Source organism: Camelus dromedarius, chromosome 7, assembly GCF_036321535.1.
Source record: "Camelus dromedarius isolate mCamDro1 chromosome 7, mCamDro1.pat, whole genome shotgun sequence".
Lineage (NCBI taxonomy): Eukaryota > Metazoa > Chordata > Mammalia > Artiodactyla > Camelidae > Camelus > Camelus dromedarius.
This window is the reverse complement of record NC_087442.1, coordinates 14,266,373-14,286,900: the sequence shown is the minus strand read 5'-3', so window position 1 is coordinate 14,286,900 and position 20,528 is coordinate 14,266,373. Positions and strand designations below refer to the sequence as shown.

The following is a 20,528-nucleotide window of genomic DNA, read 5'->3' as shown; positions in this document are numbered from 1 at the left end:
GTTGTAGGATCTCTGAGGCAAATGGTAAGGTGGTGGAGTTTTTAACTTTTTATTTAAAATAAATTAATTTTTCTTGGTGGTGCAAAGGCATCTCTTAGATGCTTAAATGCCAATTGAGTAGTAAGTCATTTTCCTGGGATTGGAAAGTGTTGGTATAAGAAATCAGTCACTATGAAGAAAGTGGACCAAACTGCATACGGAGCCCAAAGGAATTTTGGGAAGGAAGGAAGCAAAATCCCAACTCTTGGTCCCCCGAATTTAAAGTTAAGGACACTAGTTGGGGCAGACCGAGTGGCCGCTGCCATGGCCCGGCACCAGGGAAAGGAGACGATTCCTGAGAAACTCAGTGACCTGGAGCAGCTGCCCCCGTGCTGGTTGCGATACACGCGTCAGTGAGGCAGGATGCTCCCCTAGACCCTACGTGCTGGCACACGATCATACACTGGGAACGACGGCTGGAAGTGAGAGAATGACGAGGGCCTGAGCCCTCGGCACAAGGCCCCACACGCATCACACGTGTTATACACAGAGCCGCTCGACCTCAGTGCACACGGCATCTGTTTAATTTCCCCCCCAGCTCTCTCCTCTCCATCCCCACCTCAGCTCATTCTAACTTCTCCGAAGATAAGCCAAAGGAAATTTCAGAGAAAACAGCATTAGTTTGACCTCAAATTATCGCTTAATATATGTCCAAACAGATTTTGCAGCCTGAGCAATATGGATACTGGGAACACGAAAAAACCATTTCCAATATCAACACAGAATATAGTCAGCAGGTCATCTCTGTCCAGCTAGGTTTCGGAAAGAGGCAGCCTAACTTAAGGTTTAAGCAAGGATTTTGGAGACAAATAAACCTGAATTTCAGAGCTGCTCAACCTCTTACTAGCTGTGTGTCAGTGAAAGTTATTTAGTCCCCCTGTGGCTTATATTTGAGTGGGATGAACAGTAGTCCTCACCTCGGCAGGTTGCTACGAAGGATAAACAAGAGAACGCACTGACGTGCTTAGCGATCAGTAAATAACTTTAAAAATGGTCAGCTGAAAGGGGAAACACGCGAAATTTTTCTACATGAGAAGGTCAAACAAACCCACAAACGGCATCCTGTCTGTCCCAAGCAGAAGAATCAACTAGGAGAAACACTGGAAGCAGCGGGAACTTGAGATTGACCACATGGGATCTCCTGCAGCTCATAAAATAGCTTAATTTAATCGGAAACCCCTAGCTTCCAAGAGGCTTGAGTAAGTATGAGGAGGAAATAGATTTTGTCAATCAAGACCTTGTGTCAGGCTCTCCACGTTAGATACAGAATTACGATTAACTTAATCAGAGGTCATATGGACCACAGGATGAGAGAAGCACCCTATTCAGTTTTTTCTAGCATCTGCCCTGACATCATTAATAGTGGCTTTAGATAATGATCTTTGTTATCTCTTATAAGTCAGGATGAATCAGAAGTTTGAACAATCTGTGGAACAATTCCTAAAAATTAAGGTTAATTAATTGGTTTCAAAAATTGAACTGGAAACTAATGAATGAACACAATTGGATGACAGGAAACATGACCTGTTTTTAAAATGTGGAACCCAAAATACTCAGTGTGTACACCTACCCAATGGTGTTAGCTCGAACTTAAAAACATTTAGATGTGCCTTATTTTAAGAAAAGACAATACATGCAAATTTTCAAAGCAGAGGCGTTAGAAGATAACTATTGGCATTAGAAAAGATTCTTGATTTACAGGAAATATTCATGGATGGATTTCTTTGAATAGTAAGATTCCTTGGAATATAAAGAGACACTAAATGCATTTGCCTCAATGTGAAGGGCTAGTTGTGTTTATAAGCTTTAAGCATTAATCAGTGACACAAACCTGACCTTATCCATTCAAATTCAAGCTCCTGGAGAAAATGTCCTCTTGTAGTGAAGTGAGCTTGAAAATGGTTTTTCAAGCCACCCAAAGCCCTCTCTTACTTGAACAGGTTTTTTTTTTTAATACCAGAGAAGGTGGGATTTTCTATTTTCTTTTCACATCCAATTCACAAGCTACTCATGGTGAAGCTGGCCAGACTTTCATTAAGTCTCTTTTCTTGGCTACAATTCTGAAAAATGCCCATCATTAGTCAAACCAGCCCGTGCAGATCTGGTTACATCCTAGTTATTTATGCCCATAACCGCAAGAAAGAAAAGAAAGATTCGCCCCTCGTCCCCCAGGTCTGGTTGATTTCTGCCAAATGAGGGCAATTAGTAGGCATATGGACAAATTTATCTACCTAACGGAAAGCTTACTCCCTCACTCAGTAATGTTTTCCATCCAAATCTGTTTTAAATGAACTGGGAAAACCATGCAGTGCCACCTCATACAGGGCACAGTCAGTGCATCACAAATCGAGGGTCAGGAGCTGACATCCAGCCGGGGCTCAGCCCTCTATGCCGCGTGTGAACCCGGCTCTGTGTCCACCTGGAAGAAGGGCGTCTCCTCCTCCGCACAGACACCTTGGCTTGCCGAGCCAGGTGCCTGAGGGCTGCGTTCTTCCACGGTGCATTTGTATAAATTCACACCAGGTATCTTTTTTTTTGGGGGTTTCAAAAATTGTATTAAAATGTAACACCAGGTATCTTATAGTCTAGCCGAGGCCACAGAATCACTCAACCCCGTGGAGGTCACGTGTCTCTGGGTCTCATTGTCATTTAGAGATAAATCCAGAATGAAAAGATGGACAAAATAAATTCCAAGCCTCCTCCCATATTTAAAACTCTAAACAAAGAAAAGTTTAGGCCTCTCTGGATTTTTCAGAGGTGCAGAGTGATCTGTCTAAGAGGAAAAAATTTTTTTAAGGTAGGAACGATATCTTAGGGGCTTCCTATGGGACCTCGGGCAGGACCTCTCCGTGGACTCTAGCTCCGGCTCTCCTGCTAATTTCCCAAAGGGCTGCCTTAGACATCTCACCCCTCTCCTCAATGGGGAGCACAGAACCACTTTCCCAGCACCAGCATCGTCAGAACAGCCAAGGAGAGGGTGGCTACGAAAGGGTTTGGCAAATGTAACAAGTGCTCCATAAATGCATCTGCTAGGTCCTCTCAGAGACATTTATGCTCCAGATTGCCCAGGCGAGGTTCTTTTTGGTCATATGCCTCCCGATTCCCTTCTTCCCTATTTGTCCTATTTGTCAACAGAGCATATGAGAGTGAGTATCTGCTTTCCAGTCTATTTTTGCCATTTGCAGAATCAAATTGGCAGTACAAAGAGGGTCGACACTGAGGTCTTAATTATTCCTCCTGGTCTTGCCCAGTGATTCTGCTCCATCATGACTTTCAAGGCTGGAGCAGGAGAGAAGCATCTCATTGCAACAGAGAACATCAGTCGATCACTTGCCTTGGAAACAAGTTGAAGAGCAAGCCCAGCAAGTTAAACCTGGGTATCTCCTCTACGTAAAGCCCTACAGCAGGATCTGGAAACCGGGGGCTCCAACAAATACAAGCACAAGTTCTGTCTAAGCAGTCTGAGACACGCACTGCAGAAATGCACATTCTTGGGAAATTAGTCTAAAATATCGGGGTTTATTAATTCTGGATGAAAGACCAGCATCCTCTCTCTGTCTCCTACTTCTAATTTTATTCACATCCCGCGGAAAAAATGAGACTGAATCAGTACTGTCTGGCATGAATGCAAGATGTGTGATGTGAAGAATTTCCACAGGGAGGATGCCTGAGGTCAGGCTGCATAAGAAATTTCCCTGGGGCATCCGTCTGGCTGCCCTGCGTCTCCACTGCAGCCCCGACCAAAGCATTTTGGCAGCGGCAGGTGTAGAGGGAATAGCCATCAAGCGGTCTCCAGGGATTTGCCATCACTCCTCCCTGCCTGAAAACTGGAGACTCAGAGACTGTTTCACTGTAATAAATGGAGAAATTACCTGGACCAGCCCAACACTTCTCTCCCTCCAAAACAATCAGCCCAAAGCCTGGCTGCTCAGTGCGTTCCAAACTGGTGCAAATATTTAATCAAGGAAACATCTCTGGGATGCTTCTATGACTTGTCGTAATGCTCAACCTATGACTGTAATTTTAAATAAACTTCCAACATACTAAATCCACGCAGAATGAGGGTGCTCTCATGCAGAAGCTCCTGGACTATGCAGCCACACCCGGCTTGTAAGGCAGCTGTCTGGGTCCAAATCCTGGTCTGAGTCATTGGGAAAATTAGTTTACCTCTCTGAGCCTCAGTTTCTCCATCTATAAAAAGGGCTAATAAAGCTCCATTGGAAGGGTTATTTTGAGAATTAGAGAAATACACTCAAACAGGCCAATGAAGGGTCAGTCCCGGAGTGGTGGGACATCACCCTCGCAGCCTGCTGCAGCTCATTCAGCTCTCCTTTCTTGCCTTCCACCAGGTCAGGAAAGGGAGAAAAGTCAATCTGGAAGGCGCCGTGGACGTGGAAGGTTATAGTTAACGATCTTCTTAATTTTGATTAGTAAAAGATAGCAAGTGTGCAAAAGTCAGCTTGCCACAGGCGCGCTGTTCCGTGCATAAACATCAGAGGTATTACTCATGCCAGCACGGTTTACAGGGGCCTCTTCACACCAACTGGATATTTGCAACGCTTAGAGGAAATGCAAATGGACAAGTGAAACACTCAGGCTTGAAAAGAGGGTGTATAAAACATATTATCCAACTGGAAGAAGAAAGCTAATCCCACAGCGTCCCTTCTGGCTTATCCCAGCTTCTGATTCTTATTATGTCACGTCCCTCTGTATACTGATACCCTCTTGTTCGGATCGTGGAGAGGTTGTGGTTTCTGCAGAAAGATTTCATCGGAAAGAATGACGTGGTGTTCCAAGAGGCATCTGTGTCTGAATGATAAAACCGAACAAACACAGGTGCAGAGAACCTGCTGGTCAAACATGACCACCTGTGCCCGAGTAGCTATTTGAATTCCTAAGAATGACAGTCCCTCATGGGCTCAGGGCTGAATCTAGTTCTGATAACTATCTCGACAAATTTGGACGCCTGCTCCAATTTCATGAATTTGCAACGTTGGGCGATTTGGGAAACAGTCAATAGTTACCACAGACAAAGCCTCTTGATTGGAGCAATGTTGAAAACCATAGGATCTGCTATCTAATAACAAGTCTCTAGGTTTTGTTAGCGTTTTTACACCTACCAGTACAATACATTATCATACTCTTGATTCTCTTGAAAAGATTCCTGTCGAGAATTTGTATTTGCCTTATGGAGTGCTGGAGAAAAGTTATTCGTGCACAACAAGCTTTTGGTGGCCCAACTCACAATCTCACCAAGCCCATACTAATTGGAAAATCAATTATCTGTCCTTTAATAACGATCTCCCATAAATAGCTCCTGCTTGAGTCAGATTTACAGCGTACCTCCTTCCAAGGAGGCAAAAGACAAACTCTCGCATACGCTTTCACGTGCCAAAGGCAGTTCTTTGGCTCAGAGACTGTTCCCAAACCTGATGATTGCCATGCCTCTTGCCACCCCCACCCCCCTCACCCACCTACTGCCATTCCAGTTCTGTCAGCTGTTACCTCCAAAAGGAAAAACCTGAAGAAAGAAATAGAACTTTAAAATCCTTCCTAGTTAGGGCCCCCTTCCATTTGGAGCAGCAGCAGAGAACCTCAGAGATGCTCTGGGCAGAAACAGAGCTTCAATTTAAAAAGTGCCAGCGGGCCAGCTTGGGACTCACTGCCAAGGTCAGGTGCACACGAGGATGCCCACGGGCACTCCGCATCACCTCCCCTCTGCTCCACAGACATGCAGGGCCTGAACACGTGGGCCCCCATGCACACAAGAGCCATTTCCAAGGCAGAGACAGGCTCAGACCTACAAGACGAGATTTAATATGCAAACCACAAACACATGTTCACAGGACGAAAGCCTAGATATATAAACAGCCTATGTTTTATTCAATAAATAGAACTGCAAGAAACAGTAAGTTACCAAGAAAAAACTGACGTTGGGAAGGAAAAATTCAGTGTGTGAACAAGTAAAAAGGGCTTGATCCCAGAAGTCACCAGTTGCAGGACTAAAATTTTATATATAATGGAGTTTATTACATAAAATAATGCATGGAAAGATAGAGAATGGAAAATGTAACGCTGCTTCATTATAATCAGAATATCTAATGTAAGGGAGTTCTGGTGGGGATGGGGCTTTAAAATCATTGTGAAGTTGGAAAAAACATCCACTTGTGGGTTTCTGCCTTATAAAGTGAAGAAGGCATTGGGGTGAAGCAGGGGGCAGAATTATTTTGTTACAGAAAGGATTGCTTTAGTAAATAAGACTTTTATTCAGGCAGATGGAAGGCAACAAGTGCTTTCCCATTTTTCTCTGGAAAGCCTGAATCCAAAGAAGAAACACATTGTAAAAACTTCAGACCAACATATTAAGTATCTATTTAATAATGGAAATTGGCTACACTAAGAGAACTAGGTCTGCAGAGGTAAAACTCTGTGTGTGTGTGTGTGTGTGTGTGTATGTGTGTGTGTGTGTGTGTTTAATTGAAGTATAGTTGATTTACAATGTTGTGTTAGTTTCTGGTGTGCAGCATAGTGATTCAGTTATACATATACAGCTTCTTTTTCAGCATAGGTTATTACAAGTTATGAATTGTGTTTTTGTTCTTGTTTTTCCAAAGTTTGACTGAGGATGGATCAAGCCTTGAAATTCTGTTTTGTTCTTGAGATGCTGTGCTTGTCGCCTGGGCTTCTGCTCCCAGAAGATGGAGCTGGCGCTAGACTATCGAGACCAGGGTAACCTTCATCTTCCTTTGCCCAGCCCTGGAAGAAAGGCCACAGGAAGGCAAAGCAGACTTGGCAAAGCACAACCTGAATGGGCTGTTTGGTCCCTGCAGGGGTACGATCTGAGCCCAAATAATCCAGATTTGGATTAAAGCACTCTCAGTTCTATTTTCAGGGACACGGGGGCCAAGCCCCACTGTGAAATCTCCCTTGGAAGGAAATGAGTTTCTCACTGGCAGCCATCCTGCGAAGGAGTAAACCAGAGTTTTCACAAATAAATGCCTTGAAATAGGTCAGGGAAGTCATCCTCGCTCTCCCCGCAGGCGGGTCGGGTCTGGAGAGTCTCAGCATGTAGAGGCTTGAGCGAGCCCCTGCCGTGGGGGTGAGAGGGAGAGCAGGAGACTCTCACGTTAGGTTCAGGTCTGAGACTCCACGATTCCCAACACATCTGGTAGCAGCTGTAAGCTGTTCTCTGGGTCTTGCTTGCTTTAGCTTCAAGGCTTCAGTATGTTCTTATGAACCAAGGGAGGACCGACAGGCACAGCAAGTCCTCTCAGTGGCACAGAGTCAGCCAACGGACGAGATGTGGGGACAGAAGGCAGAAATCTGAAAGCCGTCTTAAAGAACACCCCAGAGGCAGGACCCAGCAAATTCCTCAAAATCACTGAAAGATATTTTGAGGGAGATTTATTTCTAATAATTTGGCTAGTGAGGTTCCTTGCCATATAATTTAAGATTAAAAACTAAAGGTAATCTTTTTTTTCTTTTAATCATGGGCTAGTGAAGGTTTGGATTACGCCAACATTTGCTGGAGTTACTATTATTAGCTCTGTCACAGAAACTACCAGCGCTCACCCATTCCCAGGTCTCCTTTCCATCCTACGTATCCAAAACCTTTACTTCCAGCCCCTGTATATGAGCGCGGCTGTACATCCAGAGCTGCACAGTGGCACGTGATGTGATAGCTAACGTGTGACTTCGATGTCAAGGCTGTTAAGAGCTGGGTGCCAGCACCTGGCTTTTTCTCCTTCGCTGTGCAGTTATCAAAGATCCCTCGCTGAGATGGGATGGCAGCATCACAGGAGGAAGGTAACCTGGATCCCGAGCCTTTAGAGAGAGGAGGGCATTCCATCCCAGCCTCCCTCCCCGCACAGCTGGTCCAGACCTGACTCAGACTTTGTGTGAGGAAAAAAGTACTCTTTTGTTGGGCTGAATTAGATTCCAAGGTTTACTTTTTATGGCAATAATCTCTATGGAGCCCATCCTAACAAATGCAAACCCATTTTACAGACAAATAAATAAGGTTTATAAAGTGTGAGACACTTGCCCAAGGTCACATAACCTGGTACTGTGGGGACGGGGATGGAGGGGGGAGGAACAGATTCAGATTCAGACTCTTCTGATTCCAGAATGTGAACTCAACTTTGTCAGTATGTCAGCATCTCATCCTCATGGTCACTCACCATCACTCAACTTCATCATCAAACACTGTGTAAGTGCTGATTCTACATATACAGGTCTGTAGATGATGAATTAAGGCCCAGAAGGAAAAGACCAATTTTAGATTTCTTAATCACTGAGAGTTGAAATACAAACAAAACATTCCTAAATCATTCCATATATAATGCTATTTTCATCTGATCCCTCTAAGAACTTCCAAATATAAATGCATCTGTGGTTGGAATCAACACAGGGAGTCACAAAACTGAAATACAGAATATGACTCAATGACATCAATGTAATCATTGTTACATACGTTTTATACACATGTATATAGGAAAAAAGACTTAAAGGAAGTACAAAAAATAGTCATTTATTCATCCCACAAATATTTACTGAGTTTCTACTTTGTACCAAGTATTTCTGGGCATAGAAACACTGTAAAACAACTGTTCTGTGTCATAGACTTCTTACATTCGAGAATTATTTCTTGGGAAAGAGGAAGCCATGAGGAATTTTAAAAAATGCATTTTTCTGTTTCTTCAATTTTTTTAAAGACCTTATTTCCTTGTCCATAAAATGGGTTTGCATGTGTTTGGATGGACTCGTTACAGTCTGTTGCTGTAACAAAGAAACCCTGGAATCTAATTGGTTTAGCACAACAAAAGAGTATTTTTTGCTCCCACAAAGTCTTACCATATGTAAACTCTTTAAACGTTATTAGAAATTCATTTCAAACCCAGTGTTCCCAACCTAATCCCATTAGACAAATCATGATTCAGTTCTTTAAAAACCTTTAGAAAAATATTAGTAAAAATCGAGAGAGGGTGTCTTAAAGACACCTGGTAATGAAAGGAAATTATGACTAGGTTTATTAACCTTTTATGATTCACAAGTTACTGGTTTCTTCCAATAAAACTGGCAAAGAGATAATGATAAAAACTCAGTTGGATGACAAGATAATTTAGTGTTGTGCCTTGCAGACAGTAACAGCAACCCATGATTATATTTTCGGAACCAAATATTGACATGCAGGTTATGACTACAGGAGTATTTATGGAGACAACGGAATACACTATTTGAAATTGGGATGTGTGGCTAAATGATCATCGAATATTTATGAATTTAATCACTTTTTCCAGCTCTAGAGTTCTATTATCAATAAACTAGTAAAACAAGATGCTTAACTCCATGTAAGAAAAACTCAAACAGCTCCTCTGTCTTCTGTCTCTCCATGCTCAAATCATAAAATCCCTACTGTTTGTGTGTCTTCAGCTTACAAAATGCACAAGGGCAGAGCACTAAAATACGGGCAGGACTGTGGAGTCCCCACCCCGCCTCCCTTTCCCTTAGCTGTTATACCATGATCATTTCTATAGAAGCTGGTAACTTTCCCCAAGCAGAGTCCCCCTGAAACCGCTGCTGAATTCCCACTCCTAGACGTCAGAGGCATAAAACTACCCATGAGGCCCACCTTATCCAGGATCTAAAGAATTGCCTCTCTCTCTCTCACTTCTTTTTGGAAGCAAAAAAAAAAAAAAAAAAATCCTGGTTGTTTTTATAACTTTAGCTGAAATAATAACCAGTTGTAGGCAGAAGCAGCAAGAGGGAAGGGGGAAAAGGCACTGTAAAGGAGAAATTTTCTAGACTGGATGTTTGAGCGAAAAGGGATGTTAACATTTGTCAGTTGCAAGCTCATCATTTTGCACATGAAGAATCACGGTCTCTGAGGCTAGTCAAAACCCACCCCGAGTCCACCTCTGCAGGTGTAAAAGCTACGAGAAGAGGGACTTGACCTTCTTCATCCTGATGTCCCTGCCTAGACTGGTGCCCTTTAAACATGGTTAAAGGAGGGGTTAATATTCAGTGAATAAACAGCATCACAGAAATGGAAATGATGTGTGGACAGTCCTGACTCCAGACATAGCTGGGGTGGAGCTGGTCCCTGCAGTGAGTGGGCCCTAGAGTGGGACCCACAACCTGGAGTTGTTATGCTCAGTGGGGTCAAGTGGGAGCTGGAAGACTGTGGGGCAGAGCACAGCGTCACGAGAGAACAGAGCTCAGCACCAGGACACGACACTGGCATCAGGGAGCAAGAGGTAACAGGACAGGAGATCATGTCAACGAACCGATGGTCAAACAGAATCAGGAGAACCAGGAAGAACGGCACGCTTCGGCAAGGGTAAGAGAAGGGAACCCCATCCTAGAGGAACCAGGGTGAAGGTTTACCAAGACAGGGCTTTGGCTACAAGGAGAGGAGAGGAAACAAAGAGGGACACAGAGGCGTGGAGCTGGTGAAGAGGCGGTGCTGGAGCTCAGACCTAGGACTTCCCACTCCAGGACCAGCCCCTCAACCCGTCCACAGTCCAAGTTGCTCCCCTACGAAACAAACACCTCTCCCTGGTGAAGCGCACTGACATGTGAGACCCACGAGGACGGTCCTTGTTGTTTAAATCTCTGTTGCAGCCCACACGCCTGGAACAAAGCCTGGAACACAGTAGGCGCCTAATAAATACTGCTGAATGGATGAACAAATGACTACTGATTGGCAGTTCAACCTCCCCATTACCCGTGGGTCATTTTCTCTTCTACCCACCCCTCTCCCCCGCCCCCAAAACCCCAAATGGTGTTCCAGGCAGCAATCAGCAGAGCAGCATGTCCAGCCCAGCCCAGGAAGGTCCACCCTCATGAGCAGACCCACAGGGCAACCGGGGGAAGGTAAGTCCTAAGGGGGTTGTTAGTACTTCATCTGTGACCTTGGGGATTCTGGAGGACCAAGGAAAGGTCCTTTAAGGCAATGAAAGACTTTACGCTGATAACTTTGACATGTTCTCCACATCCATGGAGAATCTGGCTTAAAACCTCAGGGGGAAAAATTGTATTAAAATTTAGTACAGACCAGAAGTCAGAAGTCCTCATTTCCAGAGACAACTTTATACAATGAACTAGACCTCTTGGCCCCAGTTTCTTCAGCTGCAAAATGAGTGGATATTAGTAGGTGATCTCTAAAAGGTCCTTTCTAGTTCCAGACTCACTCTGGTTTTAATTCATATTTTTGTCCCTATCAAAGGCCTAAAATGGGGCATCTCTGGGTCTGTTATAACTGTGAGTCTCCTGCCAAATAACTGGCCAAGCGTCCTCCTACCTTTCCTTTGGGAAAGACAGGCCTCCCTCTACAAGAGAAGCAAAGGTCTGCTTTGGTGAAGAGTTAGAGGCTACAGAGAAAGGTCCCCTTTACCATTCCAGGAAGCGGTTGTCACTGTCATCTCTTAATTTCCATTCCAAAGTTTCGACCTACTGGACTGGACTAGAAAAGTCATTTTTGTTTCCTTTAAATACCAAAACAGTATGAATTTTTCTGCAGCCACTATGAGAACCTGTCAGATAGCCTAGTTATTTTAGCAGATTTTTCCTACTGCACAGTCCACGCTCGGAGACCAGGACCATATTCCTTTCTCCTGAGTGTCTCTCCCAGCACCTGACAGCCTGCCTGGCGCTTGGTGGGGCCTGTAAGTATTTGCTGGGTACCTTTTCATGCATTTTTATCCGTGTTCCTATCCGTGTTGCAGGTGTCTCCCTCCTCCTTGTCTGGGTAGTTTAGAATCTCCTTGAGTGCTGGTGATATTCACGCTTCCATGAAAGAGCCCCTAAGGATTTAGAATCACTGTAGACCTTTTGAAAGTATGTAAAGGAAAAAAAAGAAGTCAAGCCAGAGCAAGGCAGCCTATGTCTGTTGAGGGCCAAATACTAAATATTTTTGACGTTGTGGACCTTCGGGTCTCCATCACAGCCACTGAACTCTGCAGCTGTCACAAAGAAACAACCACAGACAATGTATCTTTATGTGCATCTGATCCTACGCGGACTCTCAAGGAGCAAGTTACGGACGCAGACAGTAATAACATGATAATAGCGACAGGAAAAATAAAGCCACCTCTCTCTGTTCGTTGACTATGTCGGGGCACTAGCCAGTCACTTGACTGTCCTTAACATTATGTACAGATGGCATATGGATTTAAATACATAAATACATACAATCTATTAATATGCTTCAAAATCATAAGTCTTGCCACAATAACCTTCAGACTAACAATCTGGCTATGTCCAAACCCAGTCCCCATAAGAAACCTCCTCTAGCCTGCTCCAAAGAGACTTCTCTGTAAATAATAGAAGCTGGAGGAAAGCAAAGAGGAAGAGATGGGCAAATTATAAAAAACTGTGACTGGTGAACTCCCATTGCTCAAGAATAATATGAACTATACAAAAATAAAACAAAAACCAGATCTCACAATCCCCACGGTGGTGTAAACAGGGGGGTCCTCATTCACAACCTTCAGTCTATGAAGAGGAAATAGGAAGGTCTGATATTTACCAACCACATTTTTCTGCTCCGAAAAGTGGGAAGTTCCTCTTTACTCACCAGCCGTCTGAGGACTCTGCCCCTGTCCCTGTGCACCCGTTTTGGTTCCTGCAGCTTCTGCAAAAGAGATCCATCCACCGTGGACTCATCCTTCCAAGACAGCCAGGAGCACTCCTGAACTCACACGTGTGTGCTCAGACATGCACACGCCCCCCCTCCACACACACACGCGCACACTATCCTGGAAGCTTGGTGCTCTGTCTCAGAGTAATCATCTTAACCCCTCCCCACAAGGTCCCTAAATAATAAACCAAGTTAAATTTGAGTGGTCTGACTCCTGAGAAGAGGAGAAAGGAAAAGACAGGGTGGCTCTGCCAAGAGATAACAAAGGCTGCAAGCTGAGCCCCAGGAAGCTGGAGTCGGTGTAAATGGCACCAGGACACTCACAGACCCAGACGCTCTCTGGCACTAGACACCAGCCCAGAAAGTGGATTAGCCAGGCAGATGGCATTAGACTTGGAGCCGGGATCCCTGGGAGAGTCTGCCAGCGACTGTTGGAGCGCCCACCACATATATTTAGGAAGAATTCCAAGGCCGTTCAGGACCCAGCCACTCTGGCCCCAAGGAGTCTGCATGCACACACATCAAGGGGAGAAGCCAGCCTCTCATTGCCAAAAGGAATGGAGGAGAAGCAGCAGGAAGAGAGCAGAGAAAACCTAGAGAGGAACGGGGTGTGAGGTCCGAGTCGGGTCCCGCCCGAGGGCAAGGCTGACAGAAGGTTTACTGGGTTCACCTTCCACTCCCTCTGACTCAAGCTCAGTCTTTTTCTCCTTTAGATTCAAAGTCTGAGGTGGACAGAGGCGGTGGGGACTAGAAGGTGGTACCAAGAGGCTACAGAAAGGCAGGAGTCCCTCTCCCACCACCTTCATGAGCGACTCAGTTTCTGGATCTAAAACAACAATGACATCAGCATCGTTACAGCAGCCCTGGTAGCAAATCCCAACAGTTGGCACAGAGCAACCCCAAGTGGGTGGCAGGTAAACAAGAAAATGGTACCAGGGTGGCCAGTTGCAGTGAAATGGAACAATCAATGTTTCTGTTAGTGTATTTTTTGAAAAGGAGGAGGAGAGAGGGACAGCCTCTTGCTGGTTCAGAGAGAACACACAGGTCACCGGGACACTGCTGTTACTGTCCTCCTGCTGCGGCTTTAGGTGGAGGAGGGGGTCCGGCCCTGCCTCCTTCACTCACTCCCTCTCCCCGGGGGCCCCCTCCGGCCCCACCTTCCCCTTCCTGTGGCTCTGACAGTATAAAGGAAATGACCTCCTCTGCAAGGACATCACCATCTCTAATCCTACAACTTTCATTTTTCAAATAGGCTTTTCATACGTCAGCAGACACAGGTGAAAAGGGCACAAGTCGGAGTCTGCTGGCCAACCAGCTCAGGACCCGCCCCTCCAGCCGTCTGGAATCATTCACGGGCTTAGATGCAGCCAGGAAGGTCTATTTTACCCTTTTCATCTGGAGCTGTCCCCATGTGACCTCCGCCCCCTCTCTCTCTCACCTCAGGGCACCTGCCTCAAATAACTTCCCCAGTGTTGTCATTCGCCTCATGGATAATTGATAGCATGTCAAGCCGATGCTAAGAAAAGAACAAGGTGGTTAGACGTGTGCCTACTATAAATAAGACTCCACGACATGACCAGCATTTGCCAACTTTTGCACGAAGAAGGCAGAGGTAGAAACAGCAGAGGGAGGCGGCAGCTTCCCCCGGGTCCTCGGGAGAGCTGGCTTCACACCCACACCGGCAGCCACAGCCCTGCCAAGCAGCTTCAACAAATAGCAGAGGGTCTCCCCACTAGGGAGCAAGATTAAAAATATCACGGGGCACTTTGAGGCTTGTTTGACAGGAGCAGCAGAAACGCTCAAACAACACATCCTTCACAACGTTTGCCTTCTTCCTCCCATATTACCTCTTCCTCTTTATGTTTCAGGCATTTCATTTCTGTCTTTTGCTCTGGAGGGCATTTCTGGTTCCAAGCTTTTACATACGTATGCTCACACATGGAAACGAATGTGTAATCGGCACCTGGGTGAACTATAAAGAGGGGCAGGTCAGACGCTGCGGAGAGAGGAAGGATGAAATAAAATCTCCAGGCTCAGGAGGCATTAATCAAGAATCCTTTTGTCTCAAGTAGCAAAAACCAATTCAAAATGGAAATATAAATGGAAAAATGATAAGGATGCAGGGCTTTTCACAACACTTCCTACTAAGAGTTCACCACCAAACAAGGGAGCCAGTCCCGGGCACAAACTCAGTTAAGGGTGCTGCTTTCCTATCTTTTTTTTTTTTTTTTTAAATTTGACTTCATGATGGTTGCCTTTGAGAGAGGCGGGGAGAGGGAGAGACAGAACAGAAGCAAGTGAATAAAGCCTTTCAGGCTTAAATCTTACTATGTCTAGATTGAGAACTTTGTCTTGGTTACTCACATATGGAACAAAGTGGAAACAAATCAATCTGAATGCTCTTAACTCTCTGAGGGCACTGAATTCCCAAACAATCTAGTCCGAAAAATCCTATAACTGCCCATCCTCCGGAGAAATCCCAGCTTCTCCTTCCAAAGCACCAACAAGAAGGAGACTGTCAAGTTGTCAGGCCCTGGGGAAGGCCCCCACCGTGCCCCTGCACCTATGTCCTTGGAGAATAGAAGACAAAAATGAGAGCGGACAGAAACTAGACAGAGACACAACCAAGCGCAATCACTGTAAGAAATCATCACATGTCAGGATCACAGAAGTTGACTGTACAAACCCCAAGTGTTGAGGTCTATGAACAAAGCAGCAAACTGGAAAACACTGGAAATTTGAAGGACAAAGCTTGGATCCATGGTCCAATTCCTGAATGGGTAACCGAGAAAGTCCCTCGACCTTGCAATAGGATCATGGAAGGTTCTTAGGAGAGGTATGTTTTGAGCCAGACGTGCACCAAGCATGTCTGTCAAACAAAATAAGTTCTTCCTTGACCCAGCCACCACCAAGTGACAGAGAAGAATCAGAGCTGAGAAAGCAGGAGAGCCACCAGTGTATACCTCTCACCAATAAACCTGTTTCCTGCAGAGGCCTCAATAACCAAGCAGATAGAGGAGTTCTCTCCCCTGTTTCCAAGCAAAGCATCTCATCAATAATCCAGGCAGGAGATAATGCGCTGCGCCCTCCCCGTCAAGCAGGACCTCAGGGCTCCTGGTTATCACGCCCCGAGCTCCTGCCTGGGAAACGGTAGAAAACACACCCTTGGCTGCACAGCCCTTGCCTGATTCATTTGTAAACTACACTAATAATCCCATGATGCAAACACAGGGGGAAAAAAATCATTCGGGAACTGTCAGAAAGGTTATTTTTGCAAGACATAAGGGAATGATTATAATGATTTATTAAAATTGTACAATGTGAGAAAGTAAGATCGGCAAACAAAATCCAATTAAGGAATTCACCAAATAAAAAGGAATTGAACTCCTCCAGCCTGAGGTTGACAAAGAAGCCATTCAGTAGAGAGCTTTATATGCTAAACTTAGCTGGGTAAACCTAGTTATTTTCCATGCCGTGCTGTTCTTAAAAGCGCTATTTAACTCCATCCATCTCTAGGATCTGAAAGGCTAAGTATTTAGACTTGTGGAGTTTTTTGTAATTTAAATTCCAATTCTAAAATGAACTTCCCTCAGAAACTACAATGAGTTGATTTAAGAGTTGATTAATGCAATGTTCATAAGGCTAACTTTTCCCTCCCCTTCCCCTTTCCCCCTCCTCTCTTTTCCTTTTGCCAATACTCACCCCCCTTCAGTTTTCCCCTCCTCTCACTCAGATACATCTACCCACCTTCCTTCTCTCTTAATCATGTGGGCTCCATATATTCAGGATGTGTTTCTACATATATAACCTGTTTAATTCTTTGTTTTATTTCTGTTTTGTCTTGGTTTCTTCTCTGGAGTTTATCAATACACATTCTCCAGGATTTCAAAAACATCTCAAAAACAAAGGAAGGAGAGCTGTCCTTTGACTCTTCCGACCTCCCTTTCCTGGGTACCCACACTCTCTCCTGCTCCATTTAATGCTGCGTTCACTCCTTCATCAGAGGTCTGCAGGCTTCCCCCACCCCCTCCAGGGGACATGTCTTACCAAAGCCACCAGTTCCATCCCAAGGGCCAGATTCTATTGATGTTCTGTTCCGTCTGCAGCTACCAATGCCTGGAACCACGTCCTCCTCTTTACCACAATTTCCTCCTTTGACTTCCCTACATGATTCACTCCTGATTTTTAGATCCCCTCTCCTTTCCAGATGTCTCTTCCTCCTTCCCTAGCTTGAGATTCTGTGCTCAGCCCTCGTCTCTTCCCCACAAGATCTCCCTGGAAGTCACCCACCATCATGCCCTCGCTCCCCTCTACAATGAGGAGACTCAACATCTCCTCTCGGTCTGAGACCTCTCTCCTTGACCCGCTAGAAGTGAGCAGCTTGCTTTCCAAATGTCTAAACCTGTACCCACTGTCTGTCCCTCCACAAGGGACCCCCCACCTGTACTTCCCAAGAGAGCAAACCCTTCAAACCAGGACCCAGGAGTCCTTACTCCTCCCCGCTTCCCCTTTCCTTACATCCAGCCACTACCCCCAGCCGCCCTCCCTCCCTGTCTGCTGCAACCAGGCTGGTTTAGGGTGTCATCACCCCACTGGGGTCTTCCTGCTGCCAGTGAGACTAGACCCGTTGCTCCTGCCTGAAGATTAACCAGTGACTCCGTATCGACTCCACAGTGAATCCAAGGCCTCTGATAAGTTCCTTCTCCCATTTCCCTCCCACCTTCTAGCCACCCTAAACTATCCGCAGTCTCAAAAAGGCATAAAGCTCCTTCCTCGCTTCCTGTCTCTTCTACACTGTCCCCTTCTCCTTTGACTGGGTAATTCTTTAAGATATATTTCAATTGCCATCTGCTCCTCAAAGCCTTCTCCTATGGACTGAATGTCGGTGTCCTCCCCACCCCAGATTTATTATGTTGAAGCCCTAACTCCTAGTGTGCACATATTTGGAGATTAGGCCTTTAAGAAAGTAATTAAAGTTAGATGAGATCATAAGAGTGGGGCCATGATCCCATAAAATTAGTGTCCTTATAAGAAGAAGAGACACAAAGGGCTCCTCTCTCTGTCCCTCCTCCCCTCCCTCCACACTGAGCAAAGGCCATGTGAGGACACTGCAGGGAGGTGGTGTCTGCAAGCCAGGAAGAGAACGCTTATCAGAAACCCAACCCCACTGGGACCTAGGGTTTAGTCTTGGGCTTTCCAACCCCCACAACTGTAGGAAGAGCCATCCAGTCTGTGGTAATTCATTATGGCGGCCCGAGCATCTTCCTCAACGCTGCCTCCTCTCCCCGTAGCGGGCTGACCACCCGTGCCTAGAGCCGCACAACTGCCCATCTACCACAGCAGCCACCAGTCTGTGATGCAGCTACGGGTTCACAAGTCTTCCCTGCCTGCTAACTGGACACCCCGTGAGGGCGGAAGCAACATCTTCCCCATTTCCGCGCTCTTTCTCTCGGTCTAGCACAGCGCCCAGCCATAAGTAAATATTCAATAAATGCTTGTGAGGTGAATTAATGCACTGGGGAAAAAATGAGTAAAACTGAATTTCCTGTTTGCAAGTGAGTTCGTGTGTGGGAGTCTGTGTGTGCAGATGTGTGTGGGGGTTTGCATGTGCATGTAGCCTATACAATGAGCTGGTTTATTTGGAAGGGGTGACCTCGGGAGTAAATCAGTGTGTTTCACATTCGACTGTAGAACCATTTCTCCATTCCCTGCTAGAATCCTCCTGGATCTTCCTAATGCAGTTCCCTCACAGAGGAGGTTGCTTTACCTCATTTTATATCTGTGTCTTCCTTGTATTCCCTCTGTGGTGGGGAGGGGTACTTAGCCAGTTACCTCCCACTGCATGTGGTTTTTATTTCCCTTGGCTGGTACTGCCAACATGAAGCCAGGCTGAGATCGCTGGTTTGGGAAATCTCTCCAACCCAATGAAATCTCAGTGTAGAGCCTGTGTGTTTATAAGTTATAACGTAGCTAAGAAGAACAAGATGACCATATCCACCTGGCAGAAGTTAGTTTTTCCAAAAAAGGGGGGGGGTGAGTTTTAGGCTTATAGCAAAGCTGGAGATCTGTGCATATGCCTTCCAGGTTTGAGACAGATCTCTTCTGCACCCTGGGGAAATCAGTCTTCACTATGTTTTCTCTTTTCACAGCTATTCATGAGAGCTTGCAACAAAGAGCTCAAGTCCTGTATGTCTTGTTTCAACTCTCCTTTGTGCAAAAGAACTTTCCTTTCCCAATAGCTTGAACTCTACGTGCTTATCTGGAGGGAAAGAAATTTGGAAACGGATACGCATCCGCTTTACCACCACCTCCCCAGTCAAAATTGCGAAGAAATGACATCTGCGACACTCAATCTATGGCACCAACGTGATTCTAAGAGCCCCAGGGCGAGGCACGGGGCTCAGATCTCCTTGAGGTTTGCTATGCACCGCAGGCCACGGCCCATCCCAGTAGTGGGTCCGGCATTTGTCTGTAGGGAGAAGCCTGAAGGGGGCAGGTGGTCGGTTAGGAAGAAAGGGAATGGACTCTCAAAGCCGTATTTGTGAAACACTTTGCTCAACTGAGAGGTCTGAGAGGTCCCTCCCCAGCAGAGCTGCCGGTGCGTGTGGTGTGAGATCACACTGAGTGTGAGGAGGAGATAGGTAAGCCAAAAGCATCATTCGTAATCGTGGCAATTTCTTACCTTTCCCATTCAGGTGCCTTGACCTTACTCAGAAAGGAACAGTTATAGTCACACATTTTTTAAAAAATATCTACATTTTACTTGACAGAGATTCTCAAGCAGCTATAGAAGTCACTGGCAACGTAGCAAGGACAAAAGACTTTCCAGAAATTCTTTGGTAAGTACAAGCCTGGGCTGGTGGAAGAGGCTGCATTCACGTGATCTCACAAACATGCACACACACACACATACAGACTCTGAGCATCCTCAGAAGAAAGTCTTGCCTGGCTCATGCCTCACTGTTTGTAAGTTAAAAATGTGACATCCTGAGAAACTAAAAACAGAAAAGCATGTTAGTTGTGCGACCCCTGCTACTCCAGTGGACGTGAAGAAGCGGGACTCAGCAGAGGAAGATGTGTTCCTGGAAGGCACAGGGCAGACTGGGGCGATGAACACCGATGGTGCCCAGCCCGCTCTGTACCTGTGGTCAGGAGCCCTGCTGGTCCTCGGGGCTAGCTCCCTCTCTCTGAACCAGTGGGGCCACCTCACCTGCCAGTGCCCTGCTCTCCCCTTCTCCTCTCCCTTCCAGTCTCTGCTGGTGACAATGGTGATTTCTCTAACAGCCAAGAGCCCTGAAGGGAGACATGGCATTTTCCAAAACTCTGGGCTTCCACCCAGCCAACTCCTTCCACCTCCCTGCCTCCTCCCCAAATCCTGAGTGCCTCAGCCAGGAGCCTGTTGTCATGGTTACTCTCCTCTTTGTCTGCTTTGCTTGTTAAACAAGCTGACTTCGCTCCAGCCCACCCCCCCGGTGGCCCCACCTCCATTTCCTTCGGTGCTTCCCGGCCCGTCTCCCCTCCATCGATGCATCCTCGTGTCCTTCCTTTCCGGAGGGAGAGAGGGAATGGTCAGCGGGGACCCCTGTTCCCTCCCAGCCCTCAGTTCACCAGATTTTACCAGGAGGGCTTTCTTTCATGCTCCTAAATGGAAAAGCACCACTCATGGCAGAAACAACCAGTGCTTGAAAATGAAGGTTCTACACAAATTCTAGAAGTGGGAGGCGAGAAGGAGAAAATGGAGATGGAAGGGGCTGGTCCAGTGAGAACTGCTTTGGCTGTAAAAAGAGGTCGATGTCTAGAAGAGTTATTTGACAGGCCTGCTGAGGTTGGCTGTTGCCACTCTGCCCAG

At 46.0% G+C, this 20,528-nt stretch overlaps 1 protein-coding gene across 2 annotated transcripts in view; it reads right to left on the bottom strand.

The window, feature by feature from the left end:
- DGKI (diacylglycerol kinase iota) overlaps positions 1-20,528 on the bottom strand; it is a 395,126-nt gene that overhangs the window by 297,911 nt on the left and 76,687 nt on the right. The window lies entirely within an intron of this gene.